The sequence below is a fragment of the Rousettus aegyptiacus genome, unplaced genomic scaffold (genome assembly GCF_014176215.1).
Source record: "Rousettus aegyptiacus isolate mRouAeg1 unplaced genomic scaffold, mRouAeg1.p scaffold_m13_p_7, whole genome shotgun sequence".
Classification (NCBI taxonomy): domain Eukaryota; kingdom Metazoa; phylum Chordata; class Mammalia; order Chiroptera; family Pteropodidae; genus Rousettus; species Rousettus aegyptiacus.
This window is the reverse complement of record NW_023416310.1, coordinates 23,821,362-23,846,596: the sequence shown is the minus strand read 5'-3', so window position 1 is coordinate 23,846,596 and position 25,235 is coordinate 23,821,362. Positions and strand designations below refer to the sequence as shown.

The 25,235-nt window shown below is 35.5% G+C and overlaps 1 long non-coding RNA gene across 3 annotated transcripts in view; it reads right to left on the bottom strand.

Annotated features, from left to right (window-relative positions):
- The window catches only part of LOC107509447, a 51,346-nt gene that overhangs the window by 22,832 nt on the left and 3,279 nt on the right, over nt 1-25,235 (bottom strand). For all 3 annotated transcript variants that reach the window (XR_004952202.1, XR_004952201.1, XR_001596545.2), the window contains exon 2: nt 13,935-14,115. This is a non-coding gene — a long non-coding RNA (uncharacterized LOC107509447). The remainder of the gene's footprint in view (nt 1-13,934; nt 14,116-25,235) is intronic.

The window sequence follows — 25,235 nt, the reverse complement described above, 5'->3', positions numbered from 1 at the left end:
CGACAATCAAAAGCGGCAGGAGTGAAGCCGTAAAGTAACAGAGATTTTGCATGTTATTGAAGTTAAGCTGGTATAAAATCAAAATAGTGTGTTATAACTTTAGAATGTTAAATGTAATCCCCATGGTAACCACAAGGAAAATAGCTATAGAATATAAACAAAAGAAAATGAGAAAGGAATTTAAACATTTTGCTACCAAAAAAAAAATAGCTAAATACCCAAGGAAGCAGTAATGCAGGAAATGAGAGACAGAAAAGCTATAAAGCATAGAGAAAACAAATGACAAAATGACGAAAGTCACTTCTTTCTTACAAGAATTACCTTAAATGTAAATGAATTAAACTCTCCAATCAAAAGACAGAGGTTAGCGGGATGGATATAAAAACATAATTCACCCATATGTGGTGTACAAGATATTCACTTTAGATCCAAAGAAACAAATAGTCATAAAGAAAGAAATAGAAACTCCATGCAAATAGTAACCAAAGAGAGCAAGGACAGCTGTATTAATATCAGCAGAATAAACTTTAAATTATAAAAGACTACAAGATACAAGAAATATGTCATATATTTAAAAGTTTCAATACAGCAAGAAAATGTAACAATTACAAATATCTGTGCACCTGATGACAGACGATCAAAATATATGAAGCAAAACCTGACAAAATTGAAAGAAGAAATAGACATTTCTACAATAATCATTAGAGACTACAGGCACTCCAGAATGGTTATGGAACCAAAAATCAAAGCAAAGCCAGTAGAACTAGCTGACATTACAATGGATTTATGTCAGCTTAACTCACCCACAAGCAAGAACATTTTCTCTGAGAAAAGAAAAGGAAAGAAAAAATAAAGGAAGATGAACAAGAAACTGAGAATCACAGAGGAATAAATTCAGTAGGTGATGAGAAAAATAGGAAAGGAAAGGATCCAGGGAGACAAGGAAAAGCAAGAAACAGTCACGGCAACTTATAATCAAACAGTAAGAAGCCTCTGGGTTAGTTTCCGTCCTCCAGCTGTAAGATTTAGGCTCTGGAACAGCTCTTACGTTGCTTTCTTACTGTTTGCTTACCATTCACTATAAGTTGATGTGTCTGCCTCAGATCCTCTTAAGAAAACTGAGGGATTATGAATGGAGCCATCACGAAAAGGAAAGGAGGGCACAAACGGATGGGCCATTATCACTGACCCTGAAATGGACCCACATAAATCATAGTCATCAAACCTTTCCATGACCATTGATGTTACAAATCAGTGTTTTTCAACCATGGCTATGGTTGAGACACCTGAGGAGCTTTTAAAATAAAGTAAAAAAAAATAAAAATAAAAAATAAAAAAAAACATCATTGGAGAATCAGATTTAATTGGTCTGAAGTAGGCCTTTGTATTTTTTATTTAATTACCAAATATTATAATGTGATTTGAGATTTAGGACCACCTTTACAAAAGGAAAATTTCCAAAATATGCTGCAAGATTACTTATTACTAAAATAACTAATTTTGACTGTTAGGAACTACTAATTTTATTTCCTCAAAACCTAAGGGCATTTTTTAATGATTTGCTCTTATTCATCTGACAGCATAAAAACCATTCATCAAATTGTTTTTAACACAGGTACAAGGCATTATGTAACAACTTTTGTATCTTATTTCATTTCATTTTAGCCACAATCTTACAAAGAGCTCAAGTCAGTCCAAATCTGAAGCCATTAAATCTTTGATCCAAAGTCCAGACTCCTACCTCTGTCATTAACACTTCTCAAAAGGCATTCTTGTAGCTTGTCCTCCACAATTAGTACTATGCTGTTATTATGGAATGAAAATCACTGAACATTGAGCCTATACCAATCCTATCCTTTTTTTTTTTTTTTCCGGATTCATGGGAGAAAACTTATGTACATCAGAAACAGAACAAACTGCCTACTGCTACTTACTACTCTTCTCACGTCTGTTATGGGGGAGCTTCTGGCAGTATTAATTACTCTACTTTTGAAAAGATGCAGTGAGGGTATACATAGCTTCCTAAATCCTTACATCTTATTTTAATGAGCTGTTAACAGTCTTAGCTGTCATCAGAGCAAAGCTATAAGATTTCTCCTTTTTTCATAATCAAAGCACCTCATGAAGCACTTGAGTGAATGACAGGATTTCCCAAAGACAAGTTCAGGCACTACTGATAATAGTCCCGGAATAGAGATGATGGAATGAACAAGTGGAAAGAATCTAAGAGCCGCATTCAGAAGATACACACTAAAACTGACTTGGAATGCTTCCAAACTGCATGACCTTGAGCAGGTCATTTAACCCAATGTCTTTACCCTGGAGATGGTAGTTTCTGCCCTGGCCAGACCACAGAGTGATATAGTGAGCACACAAGAGACCACCTTTAGGAGGACATTTTGTACTTTGGAAAAATACAGTACAAATGGGTATTTTTGTTTCTCTTCCCTCTGTCACTTATCTCAACTCCTCTCCATGAGGTACCTGGACCCTCTAAGCACTAACGTCACAGACACAGCTCTGTGAGACCAGAAGTCGCCAAGTGGCTGAGCAAGGCACTCAGTGCAGACAGGCTGAGGTCAGAGGTTAGCCTGGGCTAAAGGGACCAGAGAAGACAGTGACATTCTAGGGAAAAAGAATTAGAGAAAGGTAACATATACCTCTACTGTGCTTTCTAGAATTTATTTTGCAAAATAGTAAAAGTATTTATGTATCGTAAAGATACATGTTTGATGATACTTTTAAGTTTTCTTTATGGAGTAAGCAAGGGATTCTAAGAAATAGGGACAAGATATCAAAAAAGAATAAACCAGAAAGCTCATTTTAAGGGTTTAATTATATCAGAAGAGAAAATCAACACTTAATCCCCAGATCCTAAAAACATATGACCAACAATACAGTCCTAGAAACAGGAGAGTAAGACAACATTAAGAAGCCCAGTATGTTTACTGACGTTTGTCTGACCCACCGTAAAGAAGAGAACATGAGTTAAAACAAAATAAATATGTCTCTAACATGCAATCATAATACAGCATGAGCCCAGGGAACCCTCTTATGTGTACCTTTATAGTGCATATTAAATTAATCATAAAATAGTAAATATTTCTTGCTAGCAGTAACTGTGGGTCAAGGGTTGACTGTCATTATTCTCAAATAATTTTCAGTATGTGTCACGAGGTGATTACTATTCCACCACTTCGCCACTGTCATCTGCAGATAGGAAAATAAAGATTCAGAGAGACGAAGTATTGAAGTTCATAGCGTCTAATGGTTTTTTGTTTGCTTCATTATTACCCTTTTTCCTCTTGGAATCAAAGATTTGCCCTGGCTTAATAATTAATAGAAAAATACATTTTTTCTTTTAATGGGGAGCTATATTCTTAGCAAATAGTAAAGGCAAAGAGTGAAAAAAAAATACAGTTCTATCTCCTCGATTTCAAGTAAGTGAAAATTGGGGGAAGTTTATAGCCCAAACTAAACTCTTCTTCTAGCTAAGAAATCATAAAAGTAAAATTTCTAATGGAAAGAAGCGAGTTTGTAGGTTGAAAATAGAAATAGTTGCAATTAGCAATGGAACAGTTATTTATGAAGAAAAATGAAACAGCAGTATATTAATCAATATGTTAATCTGTGTGTCACAGAATTAGTTTTGAATCCATGTTTATTAGGGAAAATATGGTGCCTTTAACAAAAAGACTTTTATTTTGCGATAACTGTAAAAATAAAAATGTAAATGAGATGCTTATATAATTTATGATGCTAAAATAGCACTGAACTATATCATTGGTGGTATAGATATTTTTATTAAGAAGTCATTGAATAATAATGTCAACAAATTAGCATATTTTTTTAGTCAGATTGACACTACTCAAGACACAAGCAGAATTGTTGTTCCCTCAGTAAAAAGCAGAGTCTAATCTGTAAAGGAACATCGATGTCTATGGTAAAATTAAGGTCAAGGACTTGGCAAGATATGTTATAGACTGTAACAGATGTTCCCAGATTAAATCGTAAAAACTATAGAGATGTTCAGAATCACAGAATTGTTGAACCAAAAAGGATTTTTAGAGTCTAATCATCCCATTAGCTTAAAGCTAAGGAACCTGATGTGTAGAAAAGGTCAAGTGATTAGCCCAAGGTCCCAGAGTTGGTTATCAGTGTCTGGAATAGAACCTAATTTTTTTTTTTTTTTTGACTATTCCAGTTTGTCTCTCACTTGTGACAAATATTTTACTTAAAAATATACTTAGAGCATTATCATGTATGGTACAAATTAAATACAGGAATATTAACAAGGCAGGCCATTGCATCCTTTGACTCTTTCCTGATTCCTGCTCCTGGATTTTGCCCAGTCTTATTTTTAATATTAAAGTCCAAATTCCAAGGAATGCTACCATATTCTCCAGGCATTAAAAAAGATGTCAAACTAATATTAAATCTAAATCACAATTGCTTTTTAAAAAAATTTTAGTAGTACTATTAAAGATCGCCAAATATTAGCACCATACCAGTCTGTACATGACAGTTCTTGAAATTCAGAAGATGAACAAACACTCTCTCAGTTGCTCTTTCACAAGATTTAATATTATCCAGAATTTGGGTGTTAATACTAAACTTCTATGAATCACAAAAGATTTGGCAACAAATGGGCAAATACTTACATTAGCAAAATCAAAAACACTGCAGTGAGTTTCGGATGCTTTCTTTCATAAATTAATCAATTTGACAGTGTTGCAACAACATTCTTAGGAGGGAAAATATATGTTCTAAGATGTACTAATTTATCGCCTTTGGTTTTTAAGATCTTATTGACTGGAAGTTAGAAAATCCAAGTTCTATTACAATCTTTTCTATCATGTCAGGAAGGATTCTGGCTCCAACTTTTCACTAGCTTACCGGGATTGACCTGAAGTCAGTCACCAGTAAAATGAAGAGAATGCAATTGACTTTCATCTCAATAATGAAAATGCAAAACTAATAATCTCTCCCAATATTTTTCAATGGCAGAGCTGGTCCTTGTACCCAATAACCTGAAAGTTAATATGAACTCCTCAGTTGTGCCCATCCCTCATCTCTAATCATCCAATTTCAAGACTACATCTCACTTCTTTAACTTCACATTAGTGGTTCTCGAATGTATGAGTATCAGAATCTCCTGGGGAACTTGTTAAAAAATACAAAGATTTGAAGCAGGATAGATTTATGCCCTATCCTACTTCCAGGAGTCTGGGACTCTGTGAGCTTTATTAGCTATACAGGTGATTACGACATGCAGCAAATTTGAGAAACATTAGTGTATGCTCTTAATATCTCCCTGCCAGATAATTGCATGTGCTTCTTAATTTGTCTACTTGATTCCAGCTTCTTTCTGCACCAGTCCATTCTTTAGCCAGTCAACAAACCTGAAAAAGTCCAAGCTTAAGAAAGAAAAAATGAACGGTTGGTTATCACACTCAAGTGTAATTCCAAATTGATTATTCATCAAAGGCCTTTCAGGATTTGGCTTTTGTTGTCATCCCGTCTCATTTTCTCATCCCTTCAAATTATGTGCATATTCTGTTCAAGCACAAAGCTTTCTCAAAGTCTAGGTCTTTTTCATATTCATCCACATATTCGTTCGAAAATTATTTATTGAGTTCTTACCATCTGTACAGCACTGATCTAACACTGGGGATAGGGTGGTGAACAGATGGAAATCATACCAGCGCTCAAGGAGTGAAAAATATACAAAGGAAGGCGTTTAATTTAATTAGAATTGGGATAAATGCTATATGAGTAACTATAGGGTGTTATGAAAGCATATACTGGGGGCCTCACCTGGCCTGGAGATTTTCAGAGGTAGCTCCCTCAAGAAAGTGTTTTTTGAGTGAATGCTTAAAGTTTGGAAAGTAATTACCAAGATAAATGGCAGGAGGTTCGGAGGAACCTTAAAGATGGAAGAGAATATGCAAAGGTTTTGTGGCAGAAGGAGAATAACATTTTTCAAGGAATTTAAAGGTTATATAGGTTAAAATGAAAACAGAGAAAGGGTGAGTAGCCAGACATAAGGTTGGTGATAGCGGCAAAAACCAGTCCATATAAGGACTTCTTAGGCTGTTTTTTCTTTATCCTAAGGAAAATTGACAGTTATTAAATACTTTCAAGAAGATACTTGTCTCAGATTTGCATTTGAAAAGACTATTCTGACCACAGCATAGAGAATGGATTAGCAGATGGAAAGCATGGGTCATCTACTGCTTACAGAAGGCCCTTGCAGCAATCCAGCAGAAAACAGATGGTGCTTAGGCAAGGCTCTGATCACCAGAACTGCAGCAAGAATGATGTTGAGGGAAGACAAATTTAAGGTACGCTTTATACTTTACTCAAATAATCACCGTTTGCCCCCTACCTCATCCTTTGATTTCTTCTACAAGCACTAGATTAAATTGGGTGTTCTTCTGGGTTCTCTTAGCACTAGGCATTTACTCTTGACTATATTTTAAATCCCTCTCTCCTATGCTGAAATGTAAATTACTAATTATCTCTTACCTCCACTGACTGACTAATTTTATGTTTTAATAAATTTTTGAATGAATTGACTATGAATTGACCAGCCACCTGATCTTGGGCTAGTGAGTGCTACTACAGACCTTGGTGTCATCACTTAATAAGTAATGTCATCCCCATCCCTACTGTGAGTCCTAGGAGCCAAATCTCAGCAAGAAAATCTTTTTCCTGGCACTGAGGAGATAATGACACTGAATCAAGCAGATCCCAGTTGGAAAGATTTAACTGAGAAGGATTTCATGAAGGGGCTTTTGGGCTGGAGCAGGCTCAAAGGACCAACAAGAATATAAGAAGCACCCAGGAACTCATATCAGGAAGCCTCTACTGCCCCTAAACATACAAAGATAAAGTAGTGTTAATGAAGCCTAGTGAGAGATGAAGCTGTGGGTGTGGATCTGTCTATCACATGTTGTGGCCATAAAGGCAGCCACTGCCAGGACTACAGCCAGGCAGGGAGTAACTGGTGGTGGGAGGAGCTAGTACATCAGTCTATCTGTTCTCTTAGCCTTCAGTATCTTTCCAGTCACTTTCATTGACCAAGCCCATCTGAAAGCCAGAAGGCAAGCAAATTCAGGTGGTTCTGTTCTTGAGGTTAATCTCTCAGGCCACTGAGCAGGATATAAAAAGTGAAAGAGTGCATCTAGAGAGACAAATGAAGAAAAGTCAGAACGGGAAGAAACAATTTGCACCATTCTTTAAGAAAACCATGGGAGACTGGATTTAGTAGACCAGAGAAGCGAGTTCAATAAAGCTTTCTAAATGATGATGTGGGTGGGCCAGATAGGAGCAAAAATAATAACATGGAGAACTCAGACAGAGGATTACAGTATCATGCAAATAATGGCAGGAAAAGGTGAAATAAATGGGCAAAGGGGAAGACAATGCAGGAAAATGCTCAGGCCTGAGACTTTTGCTGCCTTTCACATTTCTGTCCACATCTATATTACAAAGGCCATAATCAAGAAATCAAGTGAGCTCAATATTCACATATATGTAGTTATTATAACTGTAATAAAATACCTTTTTACTATCTAGAACTCAGAGACTCTGGTCCCACATACTCTATTTTGATTTAAAATATTGACACTCTATGACCTATAAAACTAAGTGAAATTCAATATATCCAATATCCAATATTGACTGAAAAATTCTTCATATGAACGTAATTACTATGGATCTACAGAGAATCTACTGTGTGTTAGAAAGAAACTAGAGGTTTTGCAGATCTCTTCCTTTCATACTATCAAAACTGCCCATGGGGGATATTGTAATCCACAACTTTCTGGAAAGGAGCTTGAGGCTGAAAGAGGAAGGTAACACCCTGTACGACAGAAAGTGGAAAGACTGGGGTCCACGCTCGTCTCTGACTCTGAGCTCTCCTTCTCTCTATGTGCCATGGCCTAGTGAAGGGATGGAGTGGCCCGAAGTTGGGGTTAAAGTAGTGCTCGCATGTTTACAACAGGGGTGCTAATGGAAATTTACTCAATTTACTCCCTTTTCTAATTAATTTAAAAAAAAAAACATATCAAAAGAGATGGAAATTTCGAGTTAATTGGTTCAGGATATGTGATAGCTTGGTTAAGCCAGAATGCATGATTCCCAATAGATGTTCATTGCAGAAGAAAATGAGCCTCTCCGCAGCCAGTCCTGGGGAGAGTTAATAATCAGCAGACTGGGCTTAAAAAGTGTGTCAGCAGGATAGGAAGACTAGAGATGAGATTGCAAAAGGAGGAGCCCAGGTGAATTGATTGTGGGAGTGGATGCACTGTAAGTCTGCCTTCCTGGCCAGCGTCAGGTATTTCTTTTGCATCACCTAACCTACTTGCCGTATTGGCTCGTTTTATTCCTCCTTTAATTCCGAAGGCAAATTTGATTGCTTTCTACATTCCAGTAACACTTCGTGGTAATGGAGACAAAGCAATATACTCTCTTCCCTCACAGAGTTTTACATCTACTGGAAGACACAGAGCCACAAACCAGCCCATGTGATCTTATACGACAGGCACTAAAAGAGCTGCTAAGGGTGTGCTGGAGGAAACAACATCTTCATCATTAAGAGGTCAGAAGGGTTCCATTTCAAGAATATGGTCTTGAAGAATGAGAATTAAATGGGCAGAGGTTAAAAAAAAAAAAAGGTTTTAAATAGAGAGAATAACACGCATGAAATCCTTGAGAACAGAGTCAAATCATTTGATGTGGTCAGAGTGGAAGGTGCTTGTGAGACAGGGACGAAGGTGAGCCAGAGAAGGAGGCAGGTGCCCATTCATGCAGGGGCTGGTATACTGAGCCAGGGTATTTCAGGTTAATGACAGGAGCCACTGAAAGGTCTCAGTCAGTGGAGTGATAAAATCAGATTCAAGCTTAGTAAAGATCATATCGGATGCAAGGTACAGAAGAGAGAGGAAGAACTCCAGGCATGATGCATAGAGACCAGTTGGAAAACTGTTTCCAGACCTGGGTGATTGTGCAAACAGTTGTGATAATTACTGTCATAGGGAACACAGAAGGTGAAGCAGACTGAATTAGAGGCAATAAGAAGTTTTCAACCTAATTATTTTTCCATAAGTTTTCAACATCCCTCCTTTAACATGTTAAGAAGGAGAAGGGAAAATATATACAACTGATAAAGAATAGAGATGATTATGCTTGTTTGTTTTTTGCTCCTGAACTGAACCTAGGCTTCCAGGGAACTATGTGTATTGGATATACACAGAAACAGGAGACATAGACTAAGCTTTAAGCCCTAGGTGCAATAGTAGTGAGAGCCACCCATTCTCACCCCTTTATCATAGTCTCCGCTCCTCAAGATTTCAAAAGATAAGAAGGCACTTCTTCACAGTCACTTCATGGTGGGAAAAACCTTAGGGGGCAAAAGTCTGTCAAGAATGAGCGAGCTCACCAAGAATATGATTTTTGCTTTGGTGCACTTACCTTTTGCCAAGTCACATCTGTTACACCAAGACTCACATTAGAAGGCGGCATGCAGGAGGGAAAAGCACTCACCTGCCACTTTGGAATGAATTTCTTACCTGCCTCACTGCAGAGAACGGGCATTACTGATCTGATTAGGGTAGTTTAATTAGCAGAGCGAACAGATTCCTAGACTGGAGAAAAGGCTAAATGACATTTGTTCTTGACTTAGAGAAATTACTTAGGCAACTTACAGTTTCTCTGTCTCCTAAACGAGCTTCGTCAGTGGTGTACTATCTAAATGAATGAGAATGATATGGTTTGGAAACCACTGTCCCAAAAATGAAGATTGTAGGGAGCTTTTGTAAACAGATAAATTTCCTTTACCTCCCCTCCTTTGGAATTAGTTAAATACAGTCTCTGAAGAACATTGGGAGATTCATGCAAAATGTACACTGTATCAGTAATTTTGAGGAAAGTATAATATTGGTGTTAAGAATGCTTGATGAGAAAAATATTTGCTTATTTTCCAGTATTGCTCAAATAGGAAAATGATACAAATTATAACACTTTCTTTTTACTCTTCCATAGCAAGCAGAATTCTCTGGTTACAAACATAAGAAGCTAACTCTATAATTTAAGGAGAAAATAAAAATTGCGGAAGGTCATGAGGTGGTTCATAGGAATGAAAGGTAAGATGATAAGGAAGCTGGATAGAAACACAAAACACCTCTAGGGACCTGGGTAGTAGGAACCAACAGATGTCTTTCCTAGGGGACAGTTGAGAAAAATGAATTCCTTATCAACTGACAGGTTTTATAAATGATATTCAAGGAGGAATGAGCCTGCATGAAAAAGAGTGATGTTTAAGAGGAGGAAAGCGTGTACTTTAGACCTCCTGAAGCAGAGTCAATCAATATGCATATAGTTTAGTTAGTGTTTATCCCTTGATGAATTATACCAATTTAAAACTGGAAACAGCCTACCTATTTTCTATCTAAAGAGCATACTTTAAAGGAAGACAGTGTGAGGAATAATAATAATAATTTTTTAAACCTGACTGTTCTACCTTGACATCCATCAAAGTAATGCAAAAATATGAGTTAAATTATTCAGTGATAAACTTAATAAGGCTGACAAGCCACAAAAGGTCATTGAAAGGAAAAAAGAAGAAGAAGGAAGAATCCTACCTTCTAAATGGAAAAATAAAACTTGATTTAGGCAGAATTTATAATGAATTGAAAACTAATTTCTTTCAATGTGTGTCAATTTTTAAAAAAAATTTATAGGACCATGATGATATCCAGCCCCAGCCAATTGATAATTTTACTTAACTGATAATTAGTTCAACAAAAGTTTCAGACAGTGATTCAATTGATACTTTAGTGTTAATTGTCACAGAATGTTGTAATGGTAAGAGTTTATAAGAGTAATTGCATGAGATGAAGTATGTCATTTTACTAACCACCGCATAGTAGGGAAAGTTTTCATCTTGGGGCCTGGTGCTGAACCTCACATTTATTATCTGTGTAGCTTTAGACAAGCATTTCAACCATTTTAATTTTCAATCTCATCATACGAAAGGAGACTAGTAATGAATTACCAGCCCTGCCTATCTCACAAAACTGTGAGATACATCAGACAAAATGATTGGTGGTAACGTCACTTTGCAAACTCTACCATATCCTATAAATCTAAGAATTATACTTATGTTGACATACTGTTTAACAATACATTTCAAATTGTGATGCTTTCGATTTCTTGAGCGGAGGCCATAAAAGCAGTACTAATTTAATTCAGGTTCATCACAACCTTTTGGAGCAATATTTTGCAGACCAAAACGACTCTCATAAAAACTTAATGTCAATGTGCTAAGTTTATATTAAAACCCTTAAAGGAAGTTATTTATGTCTATAATGTACCAATCTCCATAAACAGTTTCTTTTTTAAGACCGTGTGAAACAGCACTAAAAAACAAACTGCGGTTGTGACACTGCCTTTGACATGACAGACAGAGCATGAACTTAATTAATAATGCACGCAAATATAATCTCCAAGCATTGGATGGCATGCTCACTGCTTAATTGTTCTGAAAATGATAGAGTATGTTTCCTTTAGGCTACATCACTTTTTTTTTTAAGTTTTCCTTTAATAGAAATCATACTGTATTTTTAGCCTAGAGAAAACAGTGTCTGTGGGAACCACCTCTCCCACCCATGTCTTGGCAGTGGGAACTAATGTCTCAGATCAAGACTATTTACTGATTCCCATGGCGACAATGTGCTTTATCTTGAATAACTCTTAATATCATAAGGACCCAATGGTTCCTTCGTAGAGTATCTCAACCCTAAAATAGCAATCTTGATGTGAAATAGAAATACTTTAAATAGAACAATTTTTTTAATACACTATTGCTATAAGGCTAGAAAGTCTTAAGTACCCTTTTCAGCAGATTTTCATGTTGAAATAAATCCTCTGCCATTTCTGAAAAAAGACACTGGACCTTTCAAAGAAATGACTGAGTTAAGTTGTGCCTTTTGTTACTTCATGGAGCATTAGTGGAGTGTAGCAATATTGGGGCTAGGACTTTGAATGATGTCCCTACCCCCATGTAGCAACACTCAATGGAGACACTACCCAGGGGCATGGGTTGCCTAGATTTAGGGACCATAATCCTCTTGTTTTCCAGGCTTGCAAGAAGAAGTTAAATCTCTGAAAGTTTCTACAGTGAGACTTGGTCACTTTCCCGGTTGCTGGATGTGTTAAAGCACACTGGCTAAGATTCCAAATGGCAACACTAAAAAATTGAGTTATACCCATAAATTGCTTTGGAATCCTCAGAAGAAAAAACGCTGAATGAATACCAAGACATGGTTTTATTATTTTATCTCATGGTCAGGCCCGACACTTTCCAAGCCTACAGGATTACGAACACGTTTTAATAAAATCAGTATTTCACAGAGCATACTTCCATACAACTACATTAGAATTTTTGTTTGAGAGTGTAGGTGGTGGTACAGATGTTCTACTTCCTTTGACAGCATCCGCTCCAATGTTTCAAGTGAATTAACACTCAGCAGGAGAAATTAAAATACTTTTTATACTTCAGAGCCATTCCCTTGTCTGATCTCAAATGATTGTTAAAGCAGGGTTGAGTGAGCTGCAACTGGCAAGTGTCATTCATTGATTTTTTTTATTTTTTTATTTTTTTTAGTAGACAGCTAACATCATTTCTATGCATTTTAACACCCTCTTTTGGTAATGAAAGCTTTGGGAGCCAACTCTTTCTCTGTTCTCTCTTGAAGGCCTGCTGTTCTTTCTCATCTTTCAAGTACTTCATGAATATATAAAGTAACTGATATTGCAAAGAGGAGTGTTTCAATACCCTGGACCCAATGATTGTGCTCTGAATGATTTGCTTCTTTCCTTTGCATTATAACGGTAACTGCAAGAAAAAGAGTGTTTGATATCTAAGCATAGTCTCAACCGTTCCAAAAACTGTAAAAGCTGCCCAGCTCCAGCTTGCCTCTCAAAGTTCTAAGATAAGTGCCTTTTTTTTTCCCAACTGAAATTGTCTAGTGAGAATGCTAATCGGGAAGGAGTAGGTGAAGCAAACAAATGAATTTTGATCTTACTGAGTTCAAAAATTCATCTTATTCATGTCTGTATTCTGTGTGGTAAGTGACCCCATCAGTGTCATTACATAGTTATAGCAATCGAAAAAGAAAAGGAAAAAAAGAAAGATTTTCGAATCATCAAATAGTCTTTTTTTGTAATATAAAAAGGAGGAAGGTTTTTACTTTTAAAAAATTACATTCATGAGGAAATCCTAAACACAGCATAAGTTGGGGGAATATTGCTTATGTGTCTGTCTTCAAGTGTCTGTGATAGATGTGTGTGATACATGAAGTATAGTAATAAAATAATGAGGCATAAAAACACATATTTTTGATAATATATTTGTGTTGCTTTGAAATTTAATTAAATAAGTTATGTTAAAGTGCTTTGCAAACTCCTAAAGCAGTATCCGAATATGAAATGTTCCAATTGTAGATTATTCAACAATATTTATTGAGTAGCTTCTATGGTCTATATCAATAAAATAAGAACATTAGTAGGGACCAGCAAGAACAAAATGACTTTGCCCATAGCTATGCAAGTACAGAAAATAGAGAACAACTAATATAAAAGTTGATGGCAGATTGTAGAGGTGATGTATATTAAAGACCATTTAATGAGGCATTCTTATTTGTCAAATATGCAATTTGGCTTTGAAATAATATTATTTCTTTTTCTAAAAAAGCCGTTTTTTCATTGTAATTTTAAATCATGACAGTTCAGAAGCTGTCATTAAAAATAAGAATAAATCGAAGAACTTTTTTTCTTCCTCTACAGACAGTATTGCAATCTATGGATGCAGTGTGAATGTAGCAGCAGAAAGAGACATGAAATGAGACAGGTTCTCAATAACTTCATACCTGGAGTCACTATTGATTGTGTTAGCACTTATTCTCAGCTGCAGTCACTCAGTCTCACAGTTGGACAACACCTCTCATTCAAAATAAACCTTCAATTCTTGATTGCTCCATATCAGGTTGCTGCCATTTCCAACTGTTTCTTGATCAGATCATATTGCTTTAAAATTTGCTTCTCCATGTCCTAGAAGCAAATGCACAAGCACAGAAATACTTTGAAATGTCTCCTTATTTGAGTCTGTAACAAATTAAAAACAAACTACAATGACTAATGTTGTTATTGAAGAGTCATAGTTACCATTTACTTGTATCCGTGGATAAGAAATTTGTTGAATTTTTAGGACCAGCGAGTCTCTCCTTTCATCGTGGTTAAAATTTTACATGGAGGATGAAAAGAACTGAAGAAAAACAAAGTGATGTACTGAACTTGTTTCCCTTCAAAAAGGAATCGCATTAAATTAGCTTGTCGATAGTTCCAAACTATCTTAAGTAAGATAAGTGCTGGTTTGGAAAAATATGTATCTCCATGTAATGGCTGTGCATTTTTCTAAACACTTGCCTTATCTTTTTCCTGTGTTAATGAATGGCTTATATGACATATATAATAATTTATGGGCTTAGATGGCTGTAAAGAGTCTCTAGACATGGTTAGTTTCTAAGAAAATGTTTAGTAACAAGTAAATTTTACAGAGTCTCCTGATTTTTCTTTGGGACCAATGACCACATGTATGAGGATAAATGCTTCCTGGCCTTTACAGCTTTCTCATCACCACTCAGTTCTGCTGAGTTAGTACCAGGCTTACTGACCTTACTCAATCTGGTTCCACCAACTAGCTTGACAGGATACCTTCTCATTCATCAGTGCCTTTAAATCCACACACACAAAATATAACTTGCTTAGGGTCCAACTAGGGGGTGGAAAGAGAACAGTATAGCATTCCAACTTTTTCTCTCTATTCAATTGTCCAACAATTCCTATCCGAATATCTTGAAATTGTTTACCTTTATTTCAGCTCATCTCTTCAAGCTCTGCCTACTATAAACTAAAAAGAAAAGAAAACCTTCTTCATTGTACTTTATTTTAGCATTAATGTCTTTGCCTAATCTATAGAGAAACCTTTGGACATAGTCATACTTAACTAGGCTGTCTACATAGGAAGCTAGAATAGACTTTAAATAATACACTATTATAATTAGTAAAGCTTTTTAAGCACCGATATTTTTATAGTCATCTAATATTTTAACAATCAAGACATCAGGTGAATTAAATATTCTAGTTATACAGGACTATTCAAATTATTTAAGAGACCTCCTGGATACAGTGTGTTATGGTAAGTATAATGATTCTGTTTTCCAGTGCTCTGGGCAGAATTTAAAATGCTAGTGATCATATAAATGTAGCATGGCAGGTCCTTTTATAACTAGCTGAAGCCTAACACTTCATTGTGACCAACGATTATGCACTTCCCTTTCTCCTCCCCTTCCACATGCTTCATACTACATCAATAATTAACTTATAAAGTAAGATGTCCTTTTAGGAACAAAGAAATCATTAAGTATTTTCTTCCAGAGGGTACCAAGTGAGAATGCACCGACCTGCTTGTCTCTATAAACATTTGATTTTATGATTGTTCTAGTATTCTATTATCATCAAATCTCAGCACTCAGGATCTTATTAAATCTTGTAAAAATTTGCAATTTTGGTACTGCCATTATATTTTATTTAACAAAACCAAAATGCCGAGCCTGCCACCTGAGGACCTTTGTGTTTCTACTATCTCCGTCAATCAGCCTAAGCTTTAATCAAAATGGACCTCTCACAATTAGCCAAACAGATTCTGTACCATATTGCTTCTTGGCTATTACTCAAAATCTCTGTCCAGCTGGAATTCCTGCCTTCTCATTCACCATTTATTCACTCAGGAACTCAGGACTTATGTACTTGTTGCTTGATCTTTGCCAATATCAATACCTGTCTCAATCCTGTCCTTACTCAAGAGTGAAGAATCTAATTCAAAGCCATGTAATTATTCTCTGAAATCTTGCTTTATCTTTCTGAACAAGAAGTATTTTTCATCTATCCACTTAGTCATTTATTCAATTAAATGCTATAGTGAATACCTATTGTATGCTGTCTTAATGATACAAGTACAAATGAAATCTGTTCCCTGACTTTATGAAACTTAAAGCCTAATTGAAAAGCGAAACAATAAAATAGTAATTACCCTACAATTACAGAGTGGAATGGCAGAGCTGTACAAAGTGTGCCTCAAAAACCTAAGCCTTACTGAAAGAGCCAGCATCTTTATCCCAGAGGAGATAATATCTGATCTGAGCCTTGCAATTCAATGAAAAAAAAGCATAGGGGAAAAAGCATAATGAGTATCAGGAAAACCAAGATTTGTTAAGTGGCCAGATTACCCATGCACTGTAAGTCATCTGTAATATAGTGACGTCAATGAAGAAGCTTGGTGGTTGAGCAACAAGAGTAGAGATTAAGATATTAATAAGAAGTAAATCTAAAAACATTTCCAAGAACTAAGAAATTTATACTTCATTCTGAATGATTTTGGGAAGTATTGAAAAACGCTGAACATGAAGTGGTGAATCAGAATTTGATTTTGAATGACACCATCATCCACCCAAATACTTGCACCAAAAATCTTAGAGGCAGACATGCTACCACCCTCTCTTGTGATCTCTCACATTTAATCTATCAAGTCTCAGGTTTTATTGTTAAATATATCTAGGCTCTATCTACTTTATTCTTTGCTGCCATAATCTGAAACCAGAATCAACCAAGATGTCTTTAAGAATTTTTGAAGAATATGCTAACTGATATCTTACCTACACAATAGCATGAATGATCTTCTAAAATTGTAAATCTAATCATACTGTACCTCTGCTTAAAATGTTTCATTGGCATAATTCTAAAGAAGATCCTTCTGAGGACTTTATATCTGAGGCGAGACTCACAAGATTGATAGAAGCTACCTCTTCATAGAACTCGGGTAAAATCAGAATAACATAATTAATAGAATGAAAAGGCAACCCAGGAGTCACAGAAGATAGTTACAGATGAGCTTGTGTACAGAATTAAAATTAAATAATAGTAAAAAGCACAAGTGGCTGCCTCTCTACAAGAGAGAAGTGAAGAATGACAAGCAGCGATAATCAAGTCCTGCTCTTGACTGAATATTTGTGTCTGTCCAAAATCCATATGCTGAAATCCTAATCCTCAATGTTATAGTATTTGGATATGATGGACTGTTGAGAGGTAATTAATTTAGATGAGATCACGATGAGGATGTAGCCCCCATGATGAGATTGTTTCCATTATAAGAGGCTGAAAAGATCAAAGCTCTCACTTTGTCCTGTGAGGATACAACAAAAAGGTGACTGTCTGTAAACTAGGAAGAGGGCTTTCAGCAAGATCCAACCATGCTGGGACCCTGATCTTAGATTTCTATCCTCCAGAACTCCTGAATGTTCATAAATGTTTATTGTTTAAGTTGACAGTATATGACATTCTCTTGATGCAGACGGAACTAAGACAAGTCTTAAATATTGCAAGATCCCAATTTGAATTTATCTCTATATCAGTAACCAAGATGGCCAGTCTAAATAAAAGGATAAAGTACAGGCAGAAATGATGCCCAGTGTTAGGGAGACATATTGTCATCAATTGGTGATTTCAGTTCAATAAAAAGATATAAAGATCAAAGTGAGGCTGCCCTACTTGTGGGTAGGGCAGTCTCCAGACTGTTCCCTGGGGTAGAGGCCTGATTCCTGCTGAGGACCAGAGATACAGGCAGCACCAGGAGGTGGACCCAGTAGCTCAGCATTTTGTATCTGTGAAGCTCCAATCTGAGAATGCCACCAAAATTTAAGAGTTCATTTCTTTCCAGATATTTCAGTACTTCATCATAGAGTAGAAGAAAATTACTTCAGAGTTCCACTAACCGATATGCTTCTTTAATAAAATGCATCCCGTTTTATTAAAAATGAATACAAGTGTTGAAGATGTGATGCTTTATTAGAATCGGGGTAGACGGATCACAGTCTCACATATCATGTAAGAGGCTACACTTTATAAACCTCATATTAATATACACCTCATAAGCTGATACTCCATTTGCCAGATTTTGCTTTGTTCCTGGCTTCAAACCTCATGTCTTTAATGATTATTTGCAGGTATTGCTGCCCTTGGGCTGTTTGTAAGAGCTTTATGTAGGTAAGGCAGTTTGTGCAGTCCTGCAAAACTAGGGAGTGGTTATGCAGCCATCAATCTGTAGAGGCACCACAGCAAAAAAGGAAGATATGATTAAAAGTTATTTAGTCAGGCTGGAGGAGAAGGAACAGACAGAAAATGCATTGGTTAATGAGAGGAAAAATTCAAAGCCAGTAGAAAAATCAAACAGAAAGATTGGGAGGTTGTTTTCATGAATACTGATGCTCACCAGGGTCGGGGGAAGCCAGCTCTCTAGTCTGTGTTTGGATTTCTAAGAGTCCGAGCCAAGTCCAAAAATTACTAGCCATCAATTATATTAAACTCATATAGCTTTGCCAATAGAGCTATCTCTTTCTATTAACTCAAACCTTTATTATACATTAATGAATACTACAGCCTTATAAGGTTAATGGTCAATTTCTGCATTAGGTGAAAGAGAGGTAATTATGATTAATAATAGAGTAACCAAAAATTTACTGTTATAAATCTGTATAAATAACAACAGCAAGCCCCCTTCCTGCCCCTAGATTGCTTGCTTGCCAATTCTAAAAGACTCCCTGGCTCTGCATTGGCCCTAGTAAATTTTAATCCCCTTAACTTTTCATATACTGCTCTTCTTAATGTTGTAAAACACTTCATAAGTGTCCAACATTGCTCATGTGCTAGATACAATATTAAATAAGACAGTCCCCACACTCAAGGGATTGATGGTATAATTAAGGAGTCAATGTAGAACCATAAATTGTATAGAAAAGCATTAGCAAACTTCAGTTGGAATATGGATGAGGAATTCAAGGAAAGTGGCTTGTAGTTTGATCTTGAAGGATGAGGAGCACTTTGAAAAGAGAAGGAATTCTAAGCAAAAAGAAAAACATGTGCAATAGCTTAGTAATAAAGATTATAATGTATGTGAGATGTAGTAAAGAGTTCGTTAAAATTAGAGACTAAGTTACAAAGGAGAGTGATAGGAAATGTAAGAGGACAGGACATCAGTGAAGACTGAAGTATACCTCATGCTCGCTGGGAAGCCAGGCACAGTTTAGCAGAACAGTCCACAAGGAGATTTGCTATTGTTCATGATAGTATCATTATAGATTTATATTTGAAGAACATAACTCAAATGGAAAATGAACTTATGTTAGAAGAAACTGGTATCAGATCAGATCAGAAGCTCTTGCCAGTGGAAAAAATAATAAACAAAAGTCATGAGAACAGTGTTGGAAAGAAAGACTACATTTAAGAGATACTTTAGGTACTCCTAAGGAATTTGTAATGACTTCAATGCAGGGTGGGTGCAGAAGGAACAAATGTCACTGAACTTACCAGCTAAGAGACTGAGTAGGTTGTACTCCAATTTATAAAGAGGAAGTCAATACAAGGAAGAGCGGTTTGAGTGCCAGAGAGCTAAGAATTTCAGCTTCAGACATGTTTTGTTTGAAGTCATTGCAGTGTATCCAAGAGGGAAGGTCAAATGTAAATTGGAAATATGGAGAGAGTGCAGAAGGAAGGGTATCACTAAGAGAGATAGATATTTGAAAATTAGTAGCTTATGTGTGGTAGCTATGATCATGGAATTTATTGAAATAACTCAGGAAGCTTAGAGAAAGAAATGGAAGAAAGAAAAGATGCCTGAGTCTTGTACCCGAGACCTGATTGTCCTTAAAATCAAAAGTGCAGGCCTATGCTTTTTAGAAGAAAGCTTGATAGGATCTGTAATTTTGTAGAATGATTGTATTTTTAAATAATGAGATAGATTTGGCTACATAACAAAAACTTTATCTGAGGATATAATTAAGTGCATTTGCAATTCTTATTGAATGTTAAATTCAAACTTAGATGGCAGTATTTAAAAGTAATGTATTAAAAAGATACTTCTATTGAAAGCTTATTTGGTTTAAGATAATTAATAAAATATATTTCAGTGAAAGTGATTACCAAGCCCCAAGATCTATTAAATTTTAAGTTGTTGTCAGAGTGTTTGTTTTTTTCCTGGCAATATTTAGCAAACTTAATGCTAACTGAAGTGATGAGGTATTTAGTTACCCATGCAGAGGGCAAATATAAATTGATTTTAGCCATTACTGTACCTGGTAGAAGGAAAATGAGTAAGTACTTTGTAAGAGTTAAGAGGTTTAAACTTCTACTCTAGAAAGATGGAGTAGACATACTTTCCCCTATTTCTCTCACAAAGTACAATTAAAAACACTGGACATTAAGTGTAAAATAAGTGTAAACTTAGAAAGATGGCAAAGCAATGAGGGGTCTTGACACCTATCAACAATATGAGTTCCCTGAATTTTCTTTTGCCTCAGATGTCCTAAACATGGAGCTGGAGAAAAAAAAAAAAATTCTAATAAAAGCCCACTCTCTCTAACCAAAGGACCAAGAAAGGGACTTCCTAAAAAGACAAAAAACAGTTAGACAATAACTGCTTACTACAACTAAATACCAAAAATAGATACATGATAGTAAAAATGCTAAAAAAAATCACAAACGAGAATAAACTTTGAAAGCAACAATGGAAAAACAATGTCACACTTAAAGGGAAATTCAATAAGATTATTTTCTGACTTCTCGGCAGAAACAATAAAGGCCATGAGGCAGTGGGATAACATAGTCAGTGTTCAAAGAACAACAACAAAAAAATCTGTCAACCAAGAATCCTATAATTAGCAAAGCTATCTCCTAAAGAATAAGGTAAAATAAATACTTTTCCAGATAAACAAAAGTTGAAAGAATTTGCTAGCAACTCTCCCTGTAAGAAATATTAAAAGTTCTTCAGGCTGGATGCAAGCAAACTCGGATGGTAAGCAAAACCACATGAACAAAGAACACTGATAAAGGTAGTTAAGTAATTATGAAAGACACTATAAATGCATGGTTTTCTCTTTTCTTCTCCTAATTGACTTAAAGAGCAATTATATAAAATTATATATATAATGTACTGTTAGGTCTATAACATATGAAATGTAATGTATTTGTCGACAATACAAAGCACAACAGAAGCAGTGGAAGCAAAGCTGTATTGGACTAAAGAAGTGACTATAGGTGGTAAAGACATAGCTGTAACAATATTAGTTTGATAACATTAACAGATGTAATACATAAAACAAGAACACTGCAAAAGGAGGAAGGGAGCAGAACTATATGAGAGGAACATTTCCTGTATCACTGGAATCAAGCTAGTTTAAATCTGAAGCTGATCCCGATAAGTTAAGATGTGTATAGTAACCCTAGAGCAACAACTAAATAGTTATTCAAAAACATAGTGAAAAAAATCTTTAAAATAATATGCTACATTGGAAAATAATCACTTAATGCTAAAGAAAGCAGTAAAAGAGGAATAGAGGAACAAAAAAGACATGAGACATAGAGAAAACAAAAAGTAATATGAAATGTAAATTCAACTACATCTATAATAAAATTAAATGTGAGGAGGCTAAGCAATCTAATCAAAAGACAGATTATTAGACTGGAATAAAAACAAGCAAACAAAAATAATATAACCCAATAACATGTTTTCTACAGAATACATACTTTAGATTCAAAAACACAAATAGATTGAAAATGAAAGGATAAAAAATAAGAGATCATGAATTTAGCAATCACAGGAAAGCTGAAATGGAAATATTAACTTAGACAAAATAAACTTTAAAATAGAAAATGTTACTAGAGATAGAGACATTTTATAATAAAAAGGATAATTTGTCAGAAAGCTATAACAATTATAAGCATTAAATTGGCAAACACTTAGCTAGATTGACCAAGAAAAAAAAGAGAGAAGACTTAAATTACAAGATTTAGAAATGAAAGAGCAGACATTATTACTGAATTTGCAGGAATAAAAAAAGATTAAAAGGAATACTATGAACAATTGTATGGTAACCAATTGATAAATGAAATGACAAATTCCTAGAAATATTCAAACTACTTAAATTAATTCAAGAAGAAATACACAATCTGAATAAACCTATAATGAGTAAAGAGACTGAAAAACTATTCAAAAACTAACCATAAAGAAAACAAAGACCCAGATGGCTTCATTTTCAATCCCAAAATTAAATTAAGAAAACACTTCCATTCACAATAGCATCAACAAGAATAAAATACTTAGGAATAAATTTAACAAAAGAAGTGCAAAACTTATATTCTGAAAACTATAAAACATTGTTAAAAGAAATTAGGCCATACTCTCTAAACTGATTTATGAATTAACAAAATCCCTCTTAGAATCTCAGTTGACTATATTATAGAAATTAACAACCTGATTATAAAATTCATCTGGAATTGAAAGAGACTCAGAAAAGCCAAAATTATTCTGAAAGAGAAGAAAAAAGTAGAGTAGAAAGACTCACACATCCTGATATCAAAACTACTGCAAAATAATGTACTGAAGACATTGTGTTACTGGTACAAGGAGACATATCAATCAATAGGAAAAAATTGAGACTCCAGAAATAAACCTGTACATCTAAGGTCAACTGATGTTCAACAAGAGTACCAAGACTATTTGATAAGAAAGAATAGTCTTTTCAACAAACTGGGACAAATGGATATCTAGATATGAAATGAAGTTCATTTCACATGGAAAAGTTAACTTTAACTGGTTGAAAGACCTAAATGTAAAAGCTAAAACTAAAAAAACTCTTAGAAGAAAACATAAAGACAAAGCTTCATGACCTCAAATTCGTCACAAGATTCTTAGATGTGATACCAAAATTTGAGCAACAAAAGAAAACAATAAATCAATTGAACTTCATCAACATTTAAAAATTTTATACTTCAAAGAATACCATCAAGAAAATAAAGACGATCTACAGAATGCAAGAATATATTTGCAAATTATATATCTGATAAGGGAGTTATATCTAGAATGTATAAGAGATATTTATAACTCAATAATTAAAAGACAAATAACCCAATTAAAAAATGGGCAAAGAATCTGAATAAATTTTTTTTCCAAGGAAGATGTACAAATAATAAGCATATAAAAAACTATTCCACATCATTAGTTATCAGGGAATGCACATCGAAACCATAATGAGATACCATTTCACAAACACCAAGATAACTAACAAGCATATAGAGAAATGGAACCCTGTTGTGCAGTTGTTTTGGAAAACACTTCCTTAAATGATTAAACAGAATTATTATAATTCTGTTCCTAGGTACATACCCTAGAGAAATGAAAACAAATGTCCACACAAAAACCTCTATACCAATGTTTATAACATTGTTCATAATAGCCAAAAGATGGAAATCATTCAAATGTCCATTAATGAATAAATGGATAAATAATATATGGTAGAGCTATATGATGAAATGTTATTTGGCCATAAAGGGGAATGAAGTACTGATTCTTGCTACAAATGGGTGAACTTTGAAAACGTTATGCTAAGTGAAAAAAGCCAGTCACAAAATACCACATATTATATGATTCCAGTCATGTGAAAGTCCACATCCATAGAGACAGAAAGTTAATTAGTGGTTACTTAGAGCAGGGGAGGATAGAGGCATAGGGAAGTGAAAACAATGTTTTAAAATTGATCGTGGTGATGGTCACACATATCTGTGAATATACTAGAAACCACTGAATTGTACACTTTGACTCAGTGATTTATACGACACGTGAATTATATCTCAACAAAGGTGTTAAAAAGAAGAAATCTGAACATTTTGCTAAGGGAGTGCAACTGAGACTAATTTAATTACTACGTCAATAGTGGTGCCGAAAACAGGTCAAGAAAATCTACTTAGAAAAGGTGATATGTGAGCTGATTCTTCAAAAACCATGTTCAATCTCTTTTTCTCATTTCTAGTCTTGCAAGGTAGGATAGACACGTTTTTATTCATTTGCATTCAAATCCTTTGAAAACTTGCTGTGAACCTTAACAGGTCTTTCACAAAAGATTCCTCCCATATCGTTAGACAAAAGAAGAAACATTTTTTTTAAATCACCAAAATTGAATATTGGTGATCTTTTAAAAAGTTACGATCTTTGTCCCTCTTTAATACTAATAGTTGGTGTCAGGTACCCACCCGATGTGACCTATGCTAATGCAGTGGACCACTGAGCTGGGTAACTGGAAACATTAGAGGATCTACCTGGCTAAATCAGGGCGATGTCAACATTTTTGGACGCTCTGTGTTCTCTCTCTGCTGAGTTGACAGTCTCTACCTACACGAGTAGTTGGGTATTTGAGATTCTTATACCCTACCTCGTAGGGAGGGCTGCCAGGCTAATGATACTAGTTGACCGTTAACTACCATTTACCCATTTTCTACTCATTTATCAATGCATTTAATTATTCAACAAACTTGTTAAGCTTTGCTTACTATGGGACTATAATGGATGTTGATGACACAAAAGCAAATAACACTATGCCCCTGTCCTCCAGGAGCTCACAGTCTAATGCCAAGGGCAGACAGGTAGGAACAAACTATAATAACATGCCAGCTGTGCTTTAGAACACCTGGGTGGGAGGTAAGAAAAGACTTCAGAAAGGAAGAGACACTGAGCTAAATCTTAAAAGGCCGAGGATATATGCTGCTGGCAGACAGAGGTGGTGTGCATGTATGTGTGTACATACTTTTGGGTGGAGGTGCAGAGCATTCCATTGAAAAGCAGAGCCTGTGCCAAGTGACCACAGTGAAACAGCTTGCCCAGAGGCACTGTACTCTACCCTTGTCCATGGATTTAGGCAGACCAATGTCCGTACATTAAATCTTGACTTCTACGTCTACAAGGTTCAAAGGAGACCAATTTAACTTCTTTTCTTGGAAGCATGATAGGCGTTTAACCTCTTTATCAGGAGGTCTTTTCCTGTACACACCCCCACAGCATCCTCTAGAGGTGAAAAGATCTCCCTAACAGAGGATACTGATTACCCAAGGTAAGGCAGGAAGCTGGCTCACTTCCACAGCAAGCCTTACCAAGAACGTGCCAGCTCAGTTTGGCTGACCCAAAATAGGCAAACAGATTTTGGAACATACAAGCTTTTCATACCTTGGATGCTCCTAACTTCAGAGCAGAATTCCCAAGAGGTTTTAAATTAAGCCAGTCAACGTGTCTA